Genomic DNA, 8,437 nt, shown 5'->3' with positions numbered 1-8,437 from the left:
TGTCTTGGTCTTGTCTTGGTCTTGTCTTGGTCTTGTCTTGGTCTTGTCTTGGTCTTGTCTTGTCTTGTCTTGTATTGTCTTGTATTGTTCTTGTCTTGGTCTTGTCTTGTCTTTTCTTGGTCTTGTCTTGTCTTGACTTGGTCTTGTCTTGTCTTTTATAGGACATGTCTTGTTCTTGTCTTGTCTTGTTTTTTGATGGTTTTGTCTTGTTTTGGTCTTGTCTTGGACTTGTTTTGGTCTTGTCTTTTCTTGGTCTTGCCTCGGTCTTGTCTTGGTGTTGTCTTGAATTCTTGTGGTCTTGTCTTTTCTTGTCTTGTCTTGTCTTATCTTGTCTTGTCTTTGTCTTGTCTTGTCTTTTTCTTGTCTTAATCTTGTCTTGGACATTTTTGTCTTGTCTTGTCTTGGTTTGGTCTTGTCTTTTCTTTTCTTGGTTTTGTCTTGGTCTTATCTTTGTCATGTCTTGGTCTTGTCTTGTCTTCTCTTGTCTTGCCTTTTCTTGTCTGGTCTTGTCTTGTCTTGGTCTTGTCTTATCTTGTCTTTTCTTGTCTTGCTCTTGTTGTGGTCTTGTTTTGGTCTTGTCTTGGTCTTGTCTTGGTCTTGTCTTGTCTTTTCTTGTCTTGTCTTGTATTGTCTTGTCTTGTTCTTGTCTTGGTCTTGTCTTGTCTTGGCCTTGTCTTGTCTTGACTTGGTCTTGTCTTGTCTTGTCTTTTACAGGACTTGTCTTGTTCTTGTCTTTTCTTGTCTTTTCTTGGTTTTTTCTTGTCTTGGTCTTATCTTGGACTTGTTTTGGTCTTGTCTTTGCTTGGTCTTGCCTCTGTCTTGTCTTGGTGTTTTCTTGATTTCTTGTGGTCTTGTCTTTTCTTGTCTTGTCTTTTCTTATCTTGTCTTGTCTTGGTCTTGTCTTGTCTTGTTTTTCTTGTCTTAATCTTGTCTTGGACTTTTTTTTGTCTTGTCTTGTCTTGTCTTGTCTTGTCTTGTCTTGTCTTGTCTTGGTCTTGTCTTCTCTTTTCTTGGTTTTCTCTTGGTCTTGTCTTGGTCATGTCTTGGTCTTGTCTTGTCTTGTCTTGGTCTTGTCTAGTCTTGTATTGGTTTTGTCTTGGTCTTGTCTTGTCTTGTGTTGTCTTCTCTTGCTCTTGTCTTGTCCTGGTCTTGTCTTGTCCTTGTTTTGGTCTAGTCTTTGTCGTGTCTTATTTTGTCTTGTCTTGTCCTGTCTTGGTCTTGTCTTGTCTTGTCTTGTCTTGGTCTTGTCTTGGTCTTGTCTTGTCTTGTCTTCTCTTGGTCTTGACTTGGTCTTGTCTTGGTTGTGTCTTGTCTTGCCTTTTCTTGTCTGGTCTTGTCTTGTCTTGGTCTTGTCTTGTTTTGTCTTTTCTTGTCTTGGTCTTGTCTTGGACCTGTTTTGGTCTTATCTTGGTCTTGTCATGGTCTTGTCTTGGTCTTGTCTTGTCTTCTCTTGTCTTGTATTGTATTGTCTTATCTTGTTCTTGTCTTGGTCTTGTCTTGTCTTGTCTTGGTCTTGTCTTGTCTTGACTTGGTCTTGTTTTTTCTTGTCTTTTATAGGACTTGTCTTCTTCTTGTCTTGTCTTGCCTCTCTTGGTTTTGTCCTGTCTTGGTCTTGCCTTGGTCTTGTCTTGTCTCGTCTTTTTCTTGTCTTAATCTCGTCTTGGACTTTTTTTGTCTTGTCTTTGTGTTGTCTTGATTTTGTCTTGTCTAGTCTTCTCTTGGTCTTGACTTGGTCTTGTCTTGGTCGTGTCTTGTCTTGCCTTGTCTTGTCTTGTCTGGTCTTGTCTTGTCTTGGTCTTTTCTTGTCTTGTCTTGTCTTGTCTTGTCTTGTCTTGTCTTGTCTCAGTCAGGTCTTGACCTTGTCTTTGTCTTGTCTTTGTCTTGTCTTGTCTTTTCTGATCTTGTCTTGGTCTTGTCTTGGTCTTGTCTTGGTCTTGTCTTTTCTTGTCTTGTCTTGTCTTTTCTAGTCTTGTCTTTTCTTTTCTCATCTTGGTCATGTCTTTTCTTGTCTTGTCTTGGTCTTCTCTTGTCTTGTTTTTTCTTGGTCATGTCTTGCCTTTTCTTGGCCTTGTCTTGTCTTGTCATGTCTTGTCTGGCCTTGTCTTGTCTTGGTCTTGTGATGGTCTTGTTTTGGTCTTGTCTTGGTCTTGTCTTGATTTGTCTTGTCTTGGTCTTTTCTTGTCTTCTCTTGGTTTTGTCTTGTCATGGCCTTGTCTTGGACTTGTCTGGGTCTTGTCTTGTCTTGGTCTTGTCTTGTTCTTGTCTTGGTCTTGTCTTGTGTTGTCTTGCCTTGATCTTTTCTTGTCTTGGTTTTGTCGTGGTCTTGTCGTGGTCTTGTTTTGGTCTTGTCTTGGTCTTGTCTTGGTCTTGTCTTGTCTTGTCTTGTCTTGTATTGTATTGTCTTGTCTTGTTCTTGTCTTGGTCTTGTCTTGTCTTGGTCTTGTCTTGTCTTGACTTGGTCTTGTCTTGTCTTTTATAGGACTTGTCTTGTATTGTTTTTTCTTGGTTTTGTCTTGTCTTGGTCTTGTCTTGGACTTGTTTTGGTCTTGTCTTTTCTTGGTCTTGCATCAGTCCTGTCTTGGTGTTGTCTTGAATTCTTGTGGTCTTGTCTTTTCTTGCCTTGTCTTGTCTTTTCTTATCTTGTCTTGTCCTGGTCTTGTCTTGTCTTGTCTTGTTTTTTTCTTGTCTTAATCTTGTCTTGGACTTTTTTTTTGTCTTGTCTTGTCTTTTCTCGTCTTGTCTTGGTCTTGTCTTTTCTTTTCTTGGTTTTCTCTTGGTCTTGTCTTGGTCATGTCTTGGTCTTGTCTTGTCTTCTCTTGTCTTGGTCTTGTCTAGTCTTGTAATGGTCTTGTCTTGGTCTTGTCTTGTCTTGTGTTGTCTTCTCTTGGTCTTCTCTTGTCCTGGTCTTCTCTTGTCCTTGTTTTGGTCTTGTCTTTGTCGTGTCTTATCTTATCTTGTCTTGTCTTGTCTTGTCCTGTCTTGGTCTTGTCTTGTCTTTCTTTTCTTGTCTTGGTCTTGTCTTTATCTTGTTTTGGACTTTTTTTGTCTTGTCTTGTCTTGGTGTTGTCTTGGTCTTTTCTTGTCTTGTCTTCTCTTGGTCTTGACTTGGTCTTGTCTTGGTCGTGTCTTGTCTTGCCTTTTCTTGTCTGTTCTTTTCTTGTCTTGGTCTTGTCTTGTCTCGCCTTTTCTTGTGTTGGTCTTGTCGTGGTCTTGTTTTTGTCTTGTCTTGGTCTTTTCTTGGTCTTGTCTTGTCTTGTATTATCTTGTCTTGTCATGTTCTTGTCTTGGTCTGGTCTTGTCTTGTCTTGTCTTGGTCTTGTCTTGTCTTGAGTTGGTTTTGTCTTGTCTTTCATAGGACTTGTCTTATTCTTGTCTTGTCTTCTCTTTTCTTTGTTTTGTCTTGTCTTGGTCTTGTCTTGGACTTCTTTTGGTCCTGTCTTTTCTTGGTCTTGCCTTGTCCTGGTCTTGTCTTGTCCTTGTTTTGGTCTTGTCTTTGTCGTGTCTTATTTTGTCTTGTCTTGTCTTGTCTTGTCTTGTCATGTCTTGTCCTGTCTTGGTCTTGTCTTGTCTTGTCTTGGTCTTGTCTTGTCTTGTCTTCTCTTGGTCTTGACTTGGTCTTGTCTTAGTTGTGTCTTGTCTTGCCTTTTCTTGTCTGGTCTTGTCTTGTCTTGGTCTTGTCTTGTCTTTTCTTGTCTTGGTCTTGTCTTGGACCTGTTTTGGTCTTATCTTGGTCTTGTCATGGTCTTGTCTTGGTCTTGTCTTGTCTTCTCTTGTCTTGTATTGTATTGTCTTATCTTGTTCTTGTCTTGGTCTTGTCTTGTCTTGTCTTGGTCTTGTCTTGTCTTGACTTGGTCTTGTTTTTTCTTTTCTTTTATAGGACTTGCCTTCTTCTTGTCTTGTCTTGCCTCTCTTGGTTTTGTCTTGTCTTGGTCTTGCCTTGGTCTTGTCTTGTCTCGTCTCTTTTTGTCTTAATCTCGTATTGGACTTTTTTTGTCTTGTCTTGGTGTTGTCTTGGTCTTGTCTTGTCTAGTCTTCTCTTGGTCTTGACTTGGTCTTGTCTTGGTCGTGTCTTGTCTTGCCTTGTCTTGTCTTGTCTTTTCTTGTCTTGTCTTGGTCTTTTCTTGTCTTGTCTTGTCTTGTCTTGTCTTGTCTTGTCTCAGTCAGGTCTTGATCTTGTCTTTGTCTTGTCTTTGTCTTGTCTTGTCTTTTCTGATCTTGTCATGGTCTTGTCTTGGTCTTGTCTTGTTCTTGTCTTGGTCTTGTCTTTTGTTGTCTTGTCTTGGTCTTTTCTTGTCTTGGTCCTGTCGTGGTCTTGTTTTGGTCTTGTCTTGGTCTTGTCTTCTCTATTCTTGTCTTGTGTAGTCTTGTCTTGGTCTTGTCTTGTCTTGTCTTTTCTTGTCTTGTTTTCGTCTTTTCTTGTCTTGTCTTTTCTTATCTTGTCTTGTCTTGGTCTTGTCTTGTCTTGTTTTTCTTGTCTTAATCTTGTCTTGGACTTTTTTTGTCTTGTCTTGTCTTGGTCTTGTCTTTTCTTTTCTTGGTTTTCTCTTGGCCTTGTCTTGGTCATGTCTTGGTCTTGTCTTGTCTTCTCTTGTCTTGGTCTTGTCTAGTCATGTATTGGTCTTGTCTTGGTCTTGTCTTGTCTTGTGTTGTCTTCTCTTGGTCTTCTCTTGTCCTGGTCTTGTCTTGTCCTTGTTTTGCTCTTGTCTTTGTCGTGTCTTATTTTGTCTTGTCTTGTCTTGTCCTGTCTTGGTCTTGTCTTGTCTTGTCTTGTCTTGTCTTCGTCTTGTCTTAATCTTGTTTTGGACTTTTTTTTGTCTTGTCTTGTCTTGGTCTTGTCTTGGTCTTGTCTTGTCTTGTCTTCTCTTGGTCTTGACTTGATCTTGTCTTGGTTGTGTCTTGTCTTGCCTTTTCTTGTCTGGTCTTGTCTTGTCTTGGTCTTGTCTTGTCTTTTCTTGTCTTGGTCTTGTCTTGGACCTGTTTTGGTCTTATCTTGGTCTTGTCTTGGTCTTGTCTTGGTCTTGTCTTGTTTTCTCTTGTCTTGTATTGTATTGTCTTATCTTGTTCTTGTCTTGGTCTTGTCTTGTCTTGTCTTGTGTTGGTCTTGTCTTGTCTTGACTTGGTCTTGTCTTGTCTTGTCTTGTCTTGTCTTGTCTTGTCTTTTATAGGACTTGTCTTGTTCTTGTCTTGTCTTGCCTCTCTTGGTTTTGTCTTGTCTTGGTCTTGTCTTGGTCTTGTCTTGTCTCGTCTTTTTCTTGTCTTAATCTTGTCTTGGACTTTTTTGTCTTGTCTTGGTGTTGTCTTGTCTTGGTCTTTCCTTGTCTTGGTCTTGTCGTGGTCTTGTCGTGGTCTTGTTTTGGTCTTGTCTTGTCTTGTCTTGTCTTGTCTTGTCTTGTATTGTATTGTATTGTATTGTATTGTATTGTATTGTATTGTATTGTATTGTATTGTTCTTGACTTGGTCTTGTCTTGTCTTGTCTTGGTCTTGTCTTGTTCTTGTTTTGGTCTTTTCTAGGTCTAGTCATGTCATGGTCATATCATGTCTTGTCTTGTCTTGTCTAGGTCATGTCTTCTCTTGTCTTGTCTTGGTCTTCTCTTGTCTTTTCTTTTCTTGGTTTAGTCTTGGTCTTGTCTTGGTCATGTCTTGGTCTTGTCTTCTCTTTACTTGTCTTCGTCTTGTCTAGTCTTTTATTGGTCTTGTCTTGGTCTTGTCTTGTCTTGTGTTGTCTTCTCTTGGTCTTCTCTTGTCCTGGTCTTGTCTTGTCTTGTCTTGTCTTGTCTCGTCTTGTCTTGTCTTTTCTTTTCTTGTCTTGGTCTTGTCTTAATCTTGTTTTGGACTTTTTTTTTTGTCTTGTCTTGTCTTGGTCTTGTCTTGGTCTTATCTTGTGTTGTCTTGTCTTGGTCTTTTCTTGTCTTGGTTTTGTCGTGGTCTTGTCGTGGTCTTGTTTTGGTCTTGTCTTGGTCTTGTCTTGGTCTTGTCTTGTCTTGTCTTTTCTTGTCTTGTCTTGTCTTGTCTTGTTCTTGTCTTGGTCTTGTCTTGTCTTGTCTTGGTCTTGTCTTGTCTTGACTTGGTCTTATCTTGTCTTTTATAGGACTTGTCTTGTTCTTGTCTTGTCTTGTTTTTCTTGGTTTTGTCTTGTCTTGGTCTTGTCTTGGACTTGTCTTGGTCTTGTATTTCTTGGTCTTGCATCGGTCCGGTCTTGGTGTTGTCTTGAATTCTTGTGGTCTTGTCTTTTCTTGTCTTGTCTTTTCTTATCTTGTCCTGTCTTGTCTTGGTTTTGTCTTGTCTTGGTCTTGTCTTGGACTTGTCTTGGTCTTGTATTTCTTGGTCTTGCATCGGTCCGGTCTTGGTGTTGTCTTGAATTCTTGTGGTCTTGTCTTTTCTTGTCTTGTCTTGTCTTTTCTTATCTTGTCTTGTCTTGTCTTGGTCTTGTCTTGTCTTGTTTTTTTTCTTGTCTTAATCTTGTCTTGGATTTTTTGTCTTGTCTTGTCATTGTTTTGTCTTGGTCTTGTCTTGTCTTGGTCTTGACTTGGTCTTGTCTTGGTCCTGTCTTCTCTTGTCTTGTCTTGGTTTTGTCTTGCTTGGTCTTATCTTGGTCTAGTCTTGGTCTTGTCTTGTCTTGTCTTGGTCTTGTCTTGTTCTTGTTTTGGTATTGTTCTTGTGTTGTCTTATCTTGTCTTGTCTTGTCTTGTCTTGTCTTTTCTTGTCTTGTCTTGCCTTGTCTCGTCTTGTCTTGTTTTCGTCTTGTCTTGGTTTTGTCTTGCCTTGGTCTTGTCTTGGTCTAGTCTTGGTCTTGTCTTGTCTTGTCTTGGTCTTTTCTTGGTCTTGATTTGGTCTTACTCGGTCTTGTCTTGTCTTGGTCTTCTCTTGTTTTGGTCTTGTCTTGTTCTTGTTTTGGTTTTATCTTTTTCTTTGTCTTGTCTTGTCTTGGACTTGTCTTGTCTTGTCTTGCTTTGGTCTTGTCTTGATCACATATTTGTCTTGTTTTGTCCTGTTTTGTCTTGTCTTTTCTTGTCTTGGTCTTTTCTAGGTCTAGTCTTGTCTTGGTCATATCATGTCTTGTCTTGTCTTGTCTTGTCTTGTCTTGGTCATGTCTTTTCTTGTCTTGTCTTGGTCTTCTCATGTCTTGTTTTGTCTTGGTTATGTCTTGTCTTGTTTTGGTCTTGTCTTGTCTTGTTTTGTCATGTCTGGTCTTGCCTTTGTCTTGTCTTGGTCTTGTCTTGATTTGTCTTGTTTTGGTCTTTTCTTTTCTTCTCTTGGTTTTGTCTTGTCATGGTCTTGTCTTGTTCTTGTCTGGGTCTTGTCTTGTGTTGTCTTGTCTTGGTCTTTTCTTGTCTTGGTCCTGTCGTGGTCTTGTTTTGGTCTTGTCTTGGTCTTATCTTCTCTTTTCTTTTATTTTCTAGTCTTGTCTTGGTCTTGTCTTGTCTTGTCTTGTCTCTTCTTGTCTCAGTCAGGTCTTGGTCTTGTCATGGTCATGTCTTGGATTTTCTTGGACTTCTCTTGGTCTTGTCTTTTCTTGTCATGTCTTTTCTTGTCTTTTCTAGTCTTGTCTTGTCTTGTTCTTGTCTTGGTCTTGTCTTGATCTTGTCTTGGTCTTGTTTTGGTCTTGTCCTGTCTTGTCTTGTTCTTGTCTTGTCTTGTCTTTGTCTTGTCTTGGTCCTGTTTTGGTCTTGTTGTGGTCTTGTCTTCTATTGTCTTGCCTTGTCTTATCTTGGTCATATCCTGTCTTTTCCTCTCTTGGTCTTTGTCTTGTTTTGTCTTGTCTTGTCTGGTCTTGTCTCTGTTTTATCTTGCCTTGTCTTGTCTTGGTCATGTCATGTCATGTCTTGTCTTGTCTTGTCTTGTCTTGGTCATGTCTTTTCTTGTCTTTTCTTGGTCTTCTCTTGTCTTGTTGTGTCTTGGTTGTGTCTTTTCTTGTCTTGGTCTTGCCTTGTCTTGTCATGTCTTGTCTTGTCTTCCTCTTGCCTTTGTCTTGTCTTTGTCTTGGTCTTGTCTTGGTCTTGTCTTGTCTTGTCTTGTCTTGGTCTAGTCTTGGTCTTGTCTTGCCCTGGTTTTGTCTTGTCTTGTCTTGTCTCGTCACAGTCTTGTCTTGGTCTTGTCTTGTGTTGAATTTTTCATTCTTGTCTTTGCTTATCTTGTCTTGTCTTGTTCTTGTACTGTCTTGTCTTGTCTTGGTGTTGTCTTTGTCTTGTCTTGGTCTTGTCTTGTCTTGGTCTTGTCTTTTTCTTGTTTTGGTCTTGTCTTGTGTTGACTTTTCTTTTCTTGTCTTGTCTTATCTTGTCTTGTCATGTCTTGGTCTTTTCTTGGTCTTGTCTTGGTCTTGTCTTGTCTTCTCTTGTCTAGGTCTTGTCTTGTCTTGGTCTTGTTTTGGTCTTTCTGTGGTCTTGTATTGGTCTTGTCTTGGTCTTGGCTTGTCTTGTTTTGTCTTGGTCTTGTCTT

Source organism: Apodemus sylvaticus, unplaced genomic scaffold, assembly GCF_947179515.1.
Source record: "Apodemus sylvaticus unplaced genomic scaffold, mApoSyl1.1 scaffold_74, whole genome shotgun sequence".
Taxonomy (NCBI): domain Eukaryota; kingdom Metazoa; phylum Chordata; class Mammalia; order Rodentia; family Muridae; genus Apodemus; species Apodemus sylvaticus.
This window is presented reverse-complemented; position numbering follows the sequence as displayed.